The sequence below is a fragment of the Staurois parvus genome, unplaced genomic scaffold (genome assembly GCF_062004578.1).
Source record: "Staurois parvus isolate SC_StPar_1 unplaced genomic scaffold, SC_StPar_1.0 ptg000365l, whole genome shotgun sequence".
NCBI classification, from domain to species: domain Eukaryota; kingdom Metazoa; phylum Chordata; class Amphibia; order Anura; family Ranidae; genus Staurois; species Staurois parvus.
The window spans coordinates 6,410,725-6,425,798 of NW_028318161.1; the positions used below are offsets into that span (position 1 = coordinate 6,410,725).

The following is a 15,074-nucleotide window of genomic DNA, read 5'->3' on the forward strand; positions in this document are numbered from 1 at the left end:
TTTTTCATGGTGTACAGCCCTCACACAATGGCTGATGCAGCTTTCTGATTAGCTGAGAGGGGTGATGAGAGTTATTAATAATATTACACTAAGACCTCAGAGAGCTGAATGAGAATTCTAAACAAAAGGTAATTTAGTCCGGAATTAAGCTTGCTGAACAATTTAGCTGCAGACAGTTTATCAAGCACATGTGCAAAAAGGCAGCAATGTCATGTGTGATGAGTGGGGAAATTTCAGCTTGGTGCACATTTTCTACCGGCGATTGAGCCGCAAGCATTAATACATCATAGTGTAGCTGATGTACAAACTGCTGCATTCCATGTAGAGAAAAAGACACATCTCATTAGCAGCATCTCAGTGAATGTAAAAAAAAAACCCTCCAAAAAGGAATATATTTCTATTCTACTTCTATCTATCTATCAACTCTCCCTAGGATCAGTTAACACCTCTGTGGAATCAGCAAACACAAATACTGTACATAAAATCAATACTAAATAGTGCAGTGGTGCTAATCTCAAAAAGACCTTGTGAATGTGAATGCAGATATAATAAAACCAAACCATATACATATGATGTGCATATTGAAATCAATGTAAAATCTTTTGTGATCCAAAATAAAAGTTCAAGATTCAAAAGTCCCAACATGCTAGTTATGAATCACAATAAAAGCACAGTATAACAAGGAAATCATCCAGTATCAGAGACTAACAAATTCCGAAAGTGCTGACTTCATCCACTCAGGTGCACTACCAGATGTGCCCTAAACTATTATGGTGGACCAGGAGGTCATAAGCAGCATTATATCACAGCCTCCACTAGTCTCCTCCCCTGTCTGGATTTGGTTCCAATAAATGCTCAGGAACTTGCTTATAGGGAAATTAGGATTATAAGGAAAATACAGAGAAACACCCTACTGCTCACTGAAAATTTAATAAAACAAGGGTTGCAAAACTGCACTCACTTTGGTATGAAAAACACATGCATTAGATGCACAATACTCCAATCCACAGACCACAAACTCTTTCCATCCCACAGCCACAGAGTGTCTGCTCAGCATGAATAAGTCAAAAGCTCCTTCTACCATTCATAAAGTCCAGAGGGACGCAACATATCAAGGAGGAGGAGCCTGACGTCATTATGCTGAGTAGACCTGATGTAAAATGGAAATGGCCCCCATGCAGGTAAGGGGTGTTTGTAGATAAAAAGAAATTGTGCGGCTCTGACTAGTTGAATAAGTTGAATAATGCCCTTGTTAGAGATGTATTCCATTTACAAACCTCCTGAATCCTGACTAGAATACTCACAGGACATTGCTAAGTGAGGGCTACTCAATACTGTTTACCTCCACCATCACAGGAGTGAGCTTTATCTCTGATTCAAACCTCCTTAAATATTCTTTTTCTCCCCTGATGCAGTAGCTCTGAGCTCAGCATTTGAAAGCATACACCTTTGATGAAGGGGTGAGCAATAACGACTAAGCCTCACAGCATCTTAGCAAAGTCCTGGGAGTATTCTATTCAGGTTTCAGGAGGTAGGTAAATGGCCTACACCTATAACAAGGGCATTATTCAACTTTAGTCAAAGCTGCACAGTTGTTTTTATCTAGAGATGCCCTTTATCTGCTTAGGCAGTTTTTTGATAAAGGTGAACTATTTCTTTACACTTTGAAAATGAAAGATAGAAGCAGATTGGTTGCTATGCACATCTGCTCCAGTTCTGACAAAACCCCCGCAATGTGTAAAAGAAATAACACAGCCTTCTCATCCCTTTATGGTTGGTGGCGTAGTGGGCGTATCTCTTCTTGTTTTACAAGCCACCTACAGAGTCATCAGCTTCCCATAAAGCCACGCGTCTTGTAAAATGACAAATGCTGTACGCAAGTCTCACCCATCACTGTAAACAACTTGTTTTCCTTCTACTGTGGGAAATTTATGGTTGTGTTAATGAACTGATAAGCCATAATTCAGAGGGCTGGAGACACAGGACTTCATAAAGCGCCAAATGGGTGTTCAGGGACTGCACAGTTGCAGTGGTAGGTGTGAAATAAGTGTCTTCTACATTGTCAATCCACATCCTATAATGAAATGAGATTAGAAATGATACAATAGAAGCCAACACCAATATTATATAGTGATCTGACAAAACACATTGCACTTTGTGTTATGGTCTGAAGACACCAACATGAAGCAACTATGGACTGAGGTCAGATTGCCCTACCCAACATCCCTGTATACCCTGTTATCAACTGCCTTTCAGCAGAAAGTAGAATCCTTTATTGAGTAATGCTGCAGGCAGTAACCCATAACACCCAGACATAGGAGAGACATGGCCTTCAAAGCACCAATATTTTACTCCATCTATCCAACACACACTTGAGTTCTGTAATTGTGGTCATGACAACTCTCTGTGCTAAAAAGGATTATCGAAAATCACTTTTTCTTTTTGTCATAAGCAGTTGAAGACACTGCTGGAAGGAATCATATCAATATGGGTGACAAAGACGACGAATAAATAAAGATTACACCTCTCGTCCATGAGATTATAACACTTACAGAGGAAATTTATTTGTCTGCAAAAATGAGAACCTGTCACAGTCAGAGAACAACATAGACTAAAAGAACTTTGCTGCCAGGTAAATGGTCCTCAACGTACTCACCGTCTGCCCAGGCAAAGGTCCAGCAATTTGTGTGCCAGCACGATAAACACCAGCGGACAGAGCTACGACTTCTCTGCGGACCTCGCATAATTGCCCAATGCACATTACTGAACAGCAAGGAATAGAGAAAAGGAGTGCCAGCAAGAAGAAGAGGACAGGTATGATACTATAGTGAAGCACGGGGAATACATGGTAAAGCAGGATGAAGAGGAGAGGGATGATACCAGGCTGAAGCTGAGAAATGGGATAATACAAGGTGAAGCAGAGGAAAGGAATAATGTAAGGGTAAAGCAAAGGAAAGCAATGCAGCAAGAAGAGTCAGGATTAGTTCTCACCTATGCAGGTCCATTTTATAATGCTTTCTGCATTGTGCTTTGTGTTTTAAGACGTGTGTTTTTGCCATTTTTATTTTTGTTTCAGTAGCTTTTCCTTTGAAAACTATTGTAGCAAAAAGGCAGATTTTTGCATTTAAAAAAAGTCCCTGACCCTTTCTAAAAATGTAGCAGCTCAAAAAAGCATAGATGTGAACATGTCCCATAGGAAGCCATGTTAAATGGTCTGTAGTGCATTTCTGCAAAAAGCACTAAAAAGCATTGTTGTGAACCAGGCCTAAGACTTCTTGCCGGAATGAGACAGAACTGCCTATACAGACTTCCAGAGAAGTAAACAATCTGACCTTCCAGCATTCATTCGTGATGGATATATCAGTTGAGGGTGTGCTTGGTATTTAGTGCAATATTTTAGGAGAGTCTGTAAAGTGATCAGTGTGATATAATCCTGGTGTGAATGGCTGTAGGAATTGTATTTTTCCTGTCATCTTCCACAGCTTCTAGCAGTTATATTGTTTGTGCATTTAAGGGGCCACAAAAGTATTTCAGAGGAAACAGGAAACTATTTTATGGCCGGGAAGAAAACTCATCTGCTGTTTTTGATGGGAGGAAACGTTGGATGAGAAAAGGTCTGCAGGACAGACACAGTACGGGGAGGCCAGGGGTAACGTGAGCATAATGAGAGCAATGTATATATAAATATATCTATATGTTACTGCCTGTAATGCTGATAAGAAATTGTTTCTATATTTACTCCAATGACCTCCCAATAGATAACAGAGACTATTTACCTTCCCAGGATGGCAGTCTCAATAATTGTTCCTTCATGGCTTGGAATCTCTAATAGACATTGTAATTCCAGTTACAACCAGACACTCTTGTACCCACTGCTATTGGCTACTGTGATATTACAATAAACAGCTGATGGAGATAATTTGCAGGACTGAGGCAACAGCATGTGAGGGGAAATGGCAGTAATGGAATACCCCTGTTCATAGCATAACACTGAGAAGAATCTGGGAAAGTAACAGTCAATTAGATGTTTGCTTTCACTGTCCACTCTGCCCTTAAAGAAAAATCACTGTCACAATTTGATTGGTCTGTGTGTATAAAATCCCCACTTTCCTCCGGTTTCACTAACAGCGCCCCACAATCACAAAATTAGACCAAACATTGGCAAGTAATTGGACAGGCCAGCCATCTGATTGTGCATGTCCATCTGCTGCATATATCTAATGCCATTTTATTGTATGTGTCCATCTGCTGGGCCCTAACCCACCATTAAATATACCAAATGTTGACCAGAAAAAAAAATTGTTACGGAGATGACTTCATCATGAGAAATATTCTCTGTATAGAGGCTCCAACACTAGTCATCCTCCTGTGGGCCGCTTTGCACACCTCCCTATGTGCATTATAGTCATACAACTCTGCTGAGTCTAATGATTAACCTTCAACATTCACTGATAAGCCAGGTCTAGGAATTTCCTATCACCTGTGTACTACATGTGATATCACTACCTGGCCAAGCCAGGCCTCCCATGAATAGAATAAACGCCTCCAATGAATATACTAAATGTACAAGTCTGGTGAGCACTGAGGCCTCTTCCATAGACCCATATGATACTCCACCCAAGAAGGAATAATCCCTTGTGGCACGCTTATATCATACAACAGTGTAGAATGAGACAGCAAAATACCAAAGTACCAATGAAAGAACTCAATTCAATGTAATCACTACAACCTATACAGACAAGCTCCAAATTATGAGCACAGCCCAGCCCCATATCTGTGTTGACTTTATTTACAGAGCACAGCCCAGCATCATCTCTGTACGATTGTACAGGGTACAGTCCATCACCATATCTTGCCATCCCTCCATATACAGAGCAAATCCCAACACTAAAGTTGTGCCATCCCCAATGTACAGAGCACAATCCACCACCATCCCTGTGCCATCCTTCAATATACAGAGCACAGACCAGCACCATCTTTTTGCCATTCCTCCAAAGACAAAGTATAGCCCAGTGCCATCTCTTTGTATACAGAGCACAGCCCAGCACCATCCCTCATTATACATAACACAGCCCAGCACCATCTCTGTGCCATCCCCCCATATTTAGAGCACAGCCCAGAACCATCTCTGTGCCATCCCAACATATTCAGAGCACAGCCCAGAACCATCTCTGTGCCATCCCCCCATATTTAGAGCACAGCCCAGAACCATCTCTGTGCCATCCCCCCATATTCAGAGCACAGCCCAGCACCATCTCTGTGCCATCCCCCCATATTTATAGCACAGCCCAGAACCATCTCTGTGCCACCCCCCCCCCCCCCCCATATTCAGAGCACAGCCCAGCACCATCTCTGTGCCATCCCCCCCTATTTAGGGCACAGCCCAGAACCATTTCTATTCCATCCCCCCCATATTCAGAGCACAGCCCGGAACCATCTCTGTGCCACCCCCCCCATATTCAGAGCACAGCCCAGCACCATCTCTGTGCCATCCCCCACATCTAGAGCACAACCCAGTGCTATTCTTGTGCCATCCATCCCCCATATACAGAGCACAACCTAACAGCATCCATGTGCCAACCTTCCCCCCATATACAGCGCACAACCCAGCACCATCTCTGTGCCCCCCCCCCTCATATAAAGAGCACAACCCAGCACCATCTCTGTGCCCCCCCCTCATATAAAGAGCACAACCCAGCACCATCTCTGTGCCCCCCCCTCATATAAAGAGCACAACCCAGCACCATCCATGTGTCATCCATCCCCCCACATACAAAGCAAAACACAGTATCATCCACCCCCCATATACAGAGCATAACCCAGCACCATCTCTGTGCCATCACCCGATTAACAGGACACAACCCAGTACCATCCAACCCCTCATATACAGAGCACAACCCAGCACCATCTCTGTGCCACCGTCAACCCCCCACCCCATCCCTATACAGAGCACAACCTAGCACCATCCATGTGCCATCCATCCACTCATATACAGGACACAGTTCAGCACCATCTCTGTGCCATCCCCCTCATATACAGAGCACAGCTTAGCACCATCTCTGTGTCATCCATCCCCCCATATACACAGCTCAGCACAATCTCTGTGCCATCCTTCCATATACAGAACACAGCTTAGCATCTTCTCCATATACAGAGGGTGATGCAGAGTCACTGGCTGCTCTGATACCATACACCCCATCCTGACCCTCTGCTTTTGCAGTGGGGATAGTAAGGGGTTAACGAGAGCTACAAAGACATGTCAGCTATGAGCCTAACCATCCACAGCTGCTGCACCAACTTTGTGACCCCAAACCCAGCTCACTGTATACGCTATATATACCATCAGCACAATTTATATCGTATAACATCTATATTATACTGTACAGTTAACAGCCAGAACACAGCACAGGGTGATCTACATGAGACAGTACACAATACACAGGCAGTATATCAGAGCACACCAAGGACAGACGATACAACACACACTATCTGCATTATACAGAGCTAACACCCAGCTGACATTCTCTGTGTTCCAGCACACAATCCAGACAATGCTGCCCACAGAACAATGAGCCGTGCACAGCGCAGACTATTCTGGAGTTGTATAATCAATACAATTTTAGTATCTGATCCCCCCATACATCAGTGTCCCCTACACTTACCCCACTCCCCCTCCAGGGGCTCAGATCCAGGGTGGCAGATCAGCAGCAGCTGTAGCATATTGTGTGTGCATCTCCAGCCTGGGAACTGAGCTCACATCCCCCCAGCGTCTCCTCCCTGCACAGGGTGTCAGTGTAGATCAGTGTGCAGTAAGTGCAGCTGGATATTCTGCTGCTACATTGTAGCTGATTGTATCAGGGTGAAGTCAGTGTTACAATGTATCTGTGTATCACAGTGTGCGGGCGGAGTGCTGCCCTCTACAAGCTCATAGCACACTATCCCCCCCTCCTCAGGGATCTGGGATGGGCTCTGGCAGATTCCTCCCCATCCTGCACATTGCTCTTTGTCCAGTAGAGTGGATCAGGTGCTACATTCACCAGGATGACTTTATTCTGGGGCCCACGCTGCCAGTGCAGGGGCCACTTCTCATTTGTAAGGGGCTGCCATGAGCAGTAACAGTGCAAACCTTTCCGACTGGACACAAGGATGGGGAAATTGAGTGTGAGCTTTCAACTCAGGCCATGTACCCAGTTAGACCCTCAATCCCCACTTCCACAGCTGTGCTGGGAAGGAGCATATGAACTCTAATTCTTAGCATTGAATAAGTTACAAAGCAATACTGAAAACTGAAGTTAGCACTTCTGCCTTGAAGCACTGGGGTCACTGGTTCAAATCCTAACCAGGATACTACCTGCATGGAGTTTGCATGTTGTACGCGGGGCTTGGCTTTTATGGGTGTACATGGCATTTGGGTGTACATGGCATTACATTAGCGCATGCTCACATTCACACCTATCCAGTGCGGTGCATTGTATTAGCAATATGTTACATGCATTAGCGTATTGAAATTAATTTTCAATGGTGCCACATGCCTTTTTTTTAATTCCATAACTTTTATTAGGATCAAAAAGACAAAACAAATCAAAAATACAACATAGAGGCGATAACAAAAGGAACGCAATGATCAAGTCAGGTAGAAGGGCACAGTGTTAGATGATACAATTTGTCCTAAATTCACAATCAATCAATAACAAGATGGGAGAATGGGAACTGCAAGGGATTACCTCCTGAATAAAATAGAGGAAAGGCTATTCCTAATTGCGGTTTTGGGTAAGGGGTTCTCGTGAGGGCAAGGATCTCTAACTGATCTAGGAGCAGTATACCCTGGATTCGCTAGCAGGTCAGTGGGAGATGAAGCGTGACACAGAACCAGGTAAATCTACGTAGGAGGGGATTGCGGATCGGGATCTATAGTAGCCTTATATTAAGTCAAGGAGTATGTATCTTGTTTACCAAATTGATATGTGTGCCTATTAAAATCATCCGGAAAAAGTCAAAGAAGCGTGAATGGGAAAGTGCAAATGATAGTGTAACTATGTGGGGAAGGAAGAGAAAGAGGGAGAGGTGGGAAAAAAGCAGGCAGGAGGTGACTAAGAAAGGGGTAGGGGCTGAAAGAAGGGGTAAGAAGAGAGGAAACAAAAAGGGGGAGAGGGGGCAGAGCATAGGGCCATTTCAAAGGGATTGAGGCTGTGATCAGGTCGTCAGGGACCAAGCAAGTGGGCAAGTTACATTTACTTTATCTAATATTAAAGAGAAGGGCACTCAGTTCCAAGGGGCCACATGCCTTACAGCACACTACAATGCATGGAAAAGCATTATTATGTGTTAGGGTGTGCTACGTCGGGACAAATGGTCCACATCTGATTCTTGATCCGTTTTGGTGCATTCTATGAATAGGTTGCCTTAACACAAATTATGTTAATATGCCGTAAAACATGTGTGCATAAATATGCACCAGCGGGAACCATTGTGCATGGGCCCTATATTGAGGGCTTGCTTGTACCTATATTTTTTTCCTCTCATATGTTTTTTACTTAAATTACTGAGAACACATCAAAACATGTTAACATGCTTGGTTACGCATTTTTAAGAATGTAACTTTGTATTAAAGTCAAGTTTTACCACATTGCACACTGATGCACAATATTGTGTAATGTGTATCATGATATATGTTGATGTGCATCTTGATGCATGTGTTGACATACATTTTAAGGATTTTCCATTGATTCGTATGAAAAATGCATCAAAGACCCATAGTTTTTATCCCAGTTTAAAAAAAACCCAAAAACTCTCATCTAAACAACAAGCTTTTCTTTGATTTTCAGTGGCAGAGCAGTTTATATACACTATATTGCAAAAGGTATTGGGGAGCCTGCCTATACACGCACATGAATTTAATGACATCCCAGTCGTAGTCAGTAGGGTTCAATATTGAGTTGCCCTGCCCTTTGCAGCTATAACAGCTTAAACTCTCCTGAGAAGGCTGTCCACAAGGTTTAGGAGTGTGTCTATAGGAATGCTTGACCATTCTTCCAGAACTGCATTTGTGAGGTCAGGCACTGATGTAAGACGAGAACTCCTTGCTCGCAGTCTCCTCTTTAATTTATCCCTAAGGTGTTCTATAGGTTTGAGGTCAGGACTCTGTGCAGGCCAGTCAAGTTCCTCCACTTCAAACCCGCTCACCCATGTCTTTATGGACCTTGCTTTGTGCACTGGTGCTCAGTCATATTGGAACAGGAAGGGGCCATCCCCAAACTGTTCCCACAAAGTTGGGAGCGTGAAATTGTCCAAAATGTCTTGGTATGCTGATGCCTTAAGAGCTCACTGTAACTAAGGAGCCAAGCCCAACCCTTGAAAAACAACCCAACACCATAATCGCCCCTCCACCAAAGTTTACACTTGGCACAATGCAGTCTGACAAGTACAGTTCTCCTGGCAACCGCCAAACCCAGACACATCCATCAGTTTGCCAGACAGAGAAGTGTGATTCATCACTCCAGAGAACACGTCTCCACTGCTCTACAGTCCAGTGGTGGCGTGCTTTATACCACTGCATCTGATGCTTTGCATTGCACTTGTGATGTAAGGCTTGGATGCAGTTGCTTGGCCATGGAAACCAATTCCATTAAGCTCTCTACGTACTGTCGTTGTACTAATCTGAAGGCCACATGAAGTTTGGAGGTCTTTAACTATTGACTCTGCGGACTTGGCGACTTCTGTGCACTGTGCGCTTCAGCATGCACTGACCCCGCTCTGTCATTTTAAGTGACCTACCACTTCATGGCTGAGCTGCTATTGTTCCCAGTGCTTACACTTTGTTATATTACCACTAACAGTTGACCGCGGAATATTTAGTAGCAAGGAAATATCACGGATGGACTTACTGCACAGGTGGCAACCTATCAAGGTACCACGCTTGAATTCACTGAGCTCCTGAGAATGGCCTATTCTTTCACAAATGTTTGTAGAAGCAGTCTGCATGCCTAGGTGCTTGATTTTATACACCTGTGGCCATGAAGGTGATTGGAATACCTGAATCCAATGATTTGGAGGGGTGTCACAATACTTTTGGTAATATAGTGTATTTAAAGGGCCCCTTCACACTGGTGCGTTGCGATAGCTTAGTCCATTCCTTTAACTGAGTCAGCAACACACAGAAAAAAAGACCTACAACATTTTTTGTGAGGCAGTGTACCACAATGTATGGTAGTGCATTACCGTGAATTGGGCAAGGTGTGTTGGCATGCTATGAAGAATGTGCCCTAACTAGAACCTACTGTAGCTCAAAGTTTCTTGAGCTGCAAATCAGCTGATCTAAACCGCTCACAATAATTTATGTCTACCACGCTTTAATACAATTGGGAGGTGTGGAATGTCTGTGCCCCATCCTCACCATTGCAGCTCCATGAGTGGTATACGGTGTACAGGATGCAGAGCTCCTACTGATTCCTAGGACCACAGAGTTTCTCTGTCCTTGATTCAAGTCTACTAATATAACTAATGCTGGGGAGGACTGCTCAGACTCTGATCCTAGTTTTTTTTTAATTCTGCTGTATATGCCTGACTGGAGATAAACAGAATTTTTTTTTTTTACAGTAAAGTTAGCAAGTACTTGAATGATGAAATGGTGAGGTCAGTTTAGATGCAAATAGAGCTTTGCTAAGTTCTTTAAATTTTGGTGATGTCCTTTAAGCTGGTCATACACATTTTTTAACAAGTGTTCATACGAAAAATGTTACCAGTACATTCGATAATATCAACAGAGACTTGACAAATGTCTTTCGAAAGTACTTCAAAATTTAATTTGCTTTTAACACTAGGATTTTGGTATGAATTAACTTTCCCAAATGAAAACCACATACACTATGAGAAATCCACTTGTCTGAGTAAAAAGAATTTCATCCTGCTCCTTTGAATTTTCTCCACACAACAGTTGAAAAATGTTGATTTGACCCCACTAACCATTAGAAAATCAAATGAATGTTCCAAAAATGAAAAAATTCCAACAAAATTCTAATAATGTATGGCCAACTACAGAAGGAACCCATAGCTACAACAGCAACCAGTCATACTTAAAGCGGAGTTCTGCTTATTTGCCTCCTCCCCCCTCCACTGCCATATTTGGCACCTTTTGGGGGGAGGGGGAAGCGGATACCTGTTTTTGACAGGTACTCGCTCCCACTTCCGGCTCAGTTTGCCACGGCACAGTGAGCTGGAAGTTCGGCCCCCTCCTCCCTCCAGAAGTCTTCTGGGAACTATCACAGGTCCCTGAAAACTGCCGGATCAATTAGGAGACGCAGCACGACTCGCGCATGCATAGTGGCCACCAGGCTGTGAAGCTGCAGGAAAAGGCCATTCAAAAGTGTTGGGGACTTTCACAAGAAGCGGACTGAGGCTGGAGTCAGTGCATCAAGAGCCACCACACACAGACGGATCCTGGACATGGGCTTTAAAAGTCGTATTCCTCTTGTTAAGCCACTCCTGAACAACAAACAACGTCAGAAGCGTCTTATCTGGGCTAAAGAAAAACAGACCTGGTCTGTTGCTCAGTGGTCCAAAGTCCTCTTTTCTGATGAGAGCAATTTTTGCATCTCATTTGGAAACCAGGGACCCAGAGTATAGAGGAAGAATGGAGAGGCACACACTGCAAGATGCTTGAAGTCCAGTGTGAAGTTTCCACAGTCTGAGTTGATTTGGGGAGCCATGTCATCTGCTGGTGTTGGTCCACTGTGCTTCATTAAGTCTAGGGTCAACGCAGCCGTCTACCAGGAGATTTTGGAGCACTTCATGCTTCCTTCCGCAGACAAGCTTTATGGGGATGCTGACTTCATTTTCCAGCAGGACTTGGCAGCTGCCCACACTGCCAAAAGCACCAAAACCTGGTTCAATGACTGTGGGATTACTGTGCTTGATTGGCCAGCAAACTCGCCTGATCTGAACTCCATAGAGAATCTATGGGGCATTGCCAAGAGAAAGATGAGAGACATGAGACCGAACATTGCAGAAGAGCTGAAGGCCGCTATTGAAGCATTCTGGTCTTCCATAACACCTCAGCAGTGCCACAGGCTGATAGCTTCCATGCCACGCCGCATTGAGGCAGTAATTGCTGCAAAAGGGGCCCAAACCAAGTACTGAGTACATATGCATGCTTATACTTTTCAGAGGTCCGATATTGTTCTATGTACAATCCTTGTTTTATTGATTGCATGCAATATTCTAATTTTTTGAGATTGTGGATTTGGGGTTTTCATGAGCTGTAAGCTATAATCATCACAATTATGACAAATCACAGCTTGAATTATCTTGCTTTGCATGTAATGAGTCTATCTCATATATTAGTTTCACCTTTTAAGTTGCATTACTGATATAAATGAACTTTTGCATGATATTCTAATTTTTCGAGTTTCACCTGTACTTTACTCTCCTGCTGACCCAAACACCAGGACTGGAAGGCATGTGCACTCGTGTACATCCTGCTCCCATGTTACTTTCCTCACCCTCCTACTTCTCCTAACCTCTGGGGATATCTCCCCAAACCCTGGTCCTCCACTATTTCACCCCCACACCAGGCACCCTCTTTCCTCCAGGAATAACTGCAATCTGCTCAATTTAATATCAGTCCCCATGCTCCCAAAAACCACCCTCCTTTTTTCATGTGCGCTCTGGAATGCCCACTCTGTCTGTAATAAGCTCACCTCTGTCCATGACCTTTTTGTCTCCCGCTACCTTAACCTACTAGCAATTACAGAAACCTGGCTTCAAGCAGCAGATTCTTCTTCTCCCGCAGCACTTTCCTATGGAGGCCTCCTCTGGACCCACTCACCCAGACCCAGTGGTAGGAAAGGTGGTGGACTTGGTTTGCTTCTATCCCCACTGTGCACCTTTCAAGTCCTCCCTAACCCTCCCTCTCTATCCTTCCCTTCTTTCGAGACTTACTGCATTCGGCTATTTTCTCCCATTTCTCTGAGGATTGCAGTGATCTATCGGCCTCCTGGACCGGTGTTGCGCTTCCTTGATGATTTCTCCACCTGGCTACCCTACTTTCTCTCCTCTGAACTACCCAATATCATTCTTGGAGATTTTAACATCCCCATTAATGTCAACAACCCGGCTACATCCCAACTCTTCAAAATAACCTCATCTTTTGCATTAGCACAATGTATACAGTCCTCCACTCACTCTGATTGGAATACATTAGACCTTGTTTTCTCCCGTTTTTGCACTCCCTACAACCTCACAAACACCCCCTTTCCTCTTTCTGATCACAATCTCATCACCTTCACAGTGTCCTCATCTTCAAACACTTATCCCTCCAAGCAGCAAACAATTACCCGCAGAAACCTTCAAAACTTGAACCCTGCTCCTTTCCACTCTGCAACTGACCAACTCCATGACAGAATCTCTCCCCTGTCCTGCTCTGACCTGGCCACTACTGTCTACAACAGTTCGCTCATCAGCATTAGACTCACTTGCTTCTCTAACAACACAAAGTATCAGGCCCCGACCATTACAACCGTGGCAGACTGATGACACCAGAAATCTTAAACGACATAGTCATGCGCTGGAGCGATTGTGGCGTAAAACCAAATCTCAGCAAGCATTCACCCTATATAAATCTGCTTTCTTAACATACAATTCCTCCCTCCATACTGCCAAACAAGCCTACTTTGTCACTCTCATCAATAGCTTGTCATCCAGTCCTTGTCGTCTCTTCTCTACTTTTAACTCTCTACTTTCTCCACCTCCACCCAGTACCTCACTCACTGCTCACGAGATTGCAAATAATTTCAAAAACAAGATTGATGCAATTCGTAGGGGCATCGGCCACCCAGACAGACATCCATCCCACTTAGCATACCTTATACTAAACCTCCCTCCACACTTTCCGCTTTTGACCTTGCTACTACCGAAGAGGTCACTAAGGTATTCTCAGAATCCCGTCTCACTACCTTCCCCCTGGATCCTGTCCCCTCACAACTACTACGATCACCCTCTTCTTCCATCCTATGCTCCCTCACTCACATCTTCAACCTCTCCCTCTCTAACGGTGCTTTCCCCTCCCCTCTAAAGCATGCACACATCACTCCCATACTTAAAAAGCCCTCCCTGGATCCCACCAACCTGAACAACTTAAGACCCATCTCCCTACTGCCATTTAACCTCTAAAATCTTAGAATGCTTAGTCTTCAAACGCCTGAGCTCCCACCTCACCGACAACAACCTTCTTGACCCTTTACAGTCTGGCTTTCGCTCACTACACTCCACTGAAACTGCCCTACTAAAACTCACTAATGATCTACTAACTGCTAAAACCAATGACCATTACTCCGTACTCTTACTACTTAACCTCTCTGCGGCTTTTGATACGTTGACCATCCCCTCCTCCTCAAAAAACTCCACTCTCTTGGCCTCCGAGACTCTGCTCTCTCCTGGTTCTCCTCCTATCTATCGCAGCGCTCTTTCAGCGTTACCTATAACTCTGCCTCCTCCTCTTCACTCCCTATTTCTGTAGGGGTCCCTCAAGGTTCTGTGCTTGGACCCCTACTCTTCTCCATCTACACCTCCTCCCTTGGTCACTTGATAAACTCCCATGGCTATAAGTACCATCTCTATGCTGATGGCACACAAATCTATCTTTCTACCCCTCACCTCACCCCTTCAGTCTCCTCTCACATTACTAACCTACTAAGAGACATATCGGCATGGATGTCACTGCACTTCCTCAATCTTTCCAAAACTGAGCTCTTAGTATTCCCTCCAGTCCATGCCCCCTCCCCTGACTTCTCCATCAAGATCATTAACACAATCATCATTCCCCCCCCCCCCTCATGCCAGGGTACTGGGTGTTATTCTAGACTCCCATCTGTCCTTTCAGTCCCAAATCCAATTACTGTCCAAATCTTGTAAACTTCACCTCCACAACATATCCAAGATACGCCCGTTCTTAACCTCGGAAACCACTAAGCAACTTATTCACTCCCTTGTTATCTCTTGCCTTCACTATTGTAACTCCCTCCACATTGGCCTACCTCATCGCAGGCTATCCCCTCTTCATTCGATCATGAATGCTGCTG

General features: G+C 44.2%; 1 protein-coding gene across 9 annotated transcripts in view; it reads right to left on the bottom strand.

The window, feature by feature from the left end:
* The window catches only part of DAB2IP (DAB2 interacting protein), a 597,823-nt gene that overhangs the window by 196,856 nt on the left and 385,893 nt on the right, over nucleotides 1-15,074 (bottom strand). Inside the window, exon 1 of one of the 9 annotated variants that reach the window (XM_089685247.1) lies at nucleotides 6,663-6,906. The exons of the other annotated variants lie outside the window; for them this stretch is intronic. The gene's annotated coding sequence lies outside the window, so the exon portion shown is untranslated. Of the gene's footprint in view, nucleotides 1-6,662; nucleotides 6,907-15,074 lie in introns of those variants that run through there. 9 annotated transcript variants of the gene reach the window in all.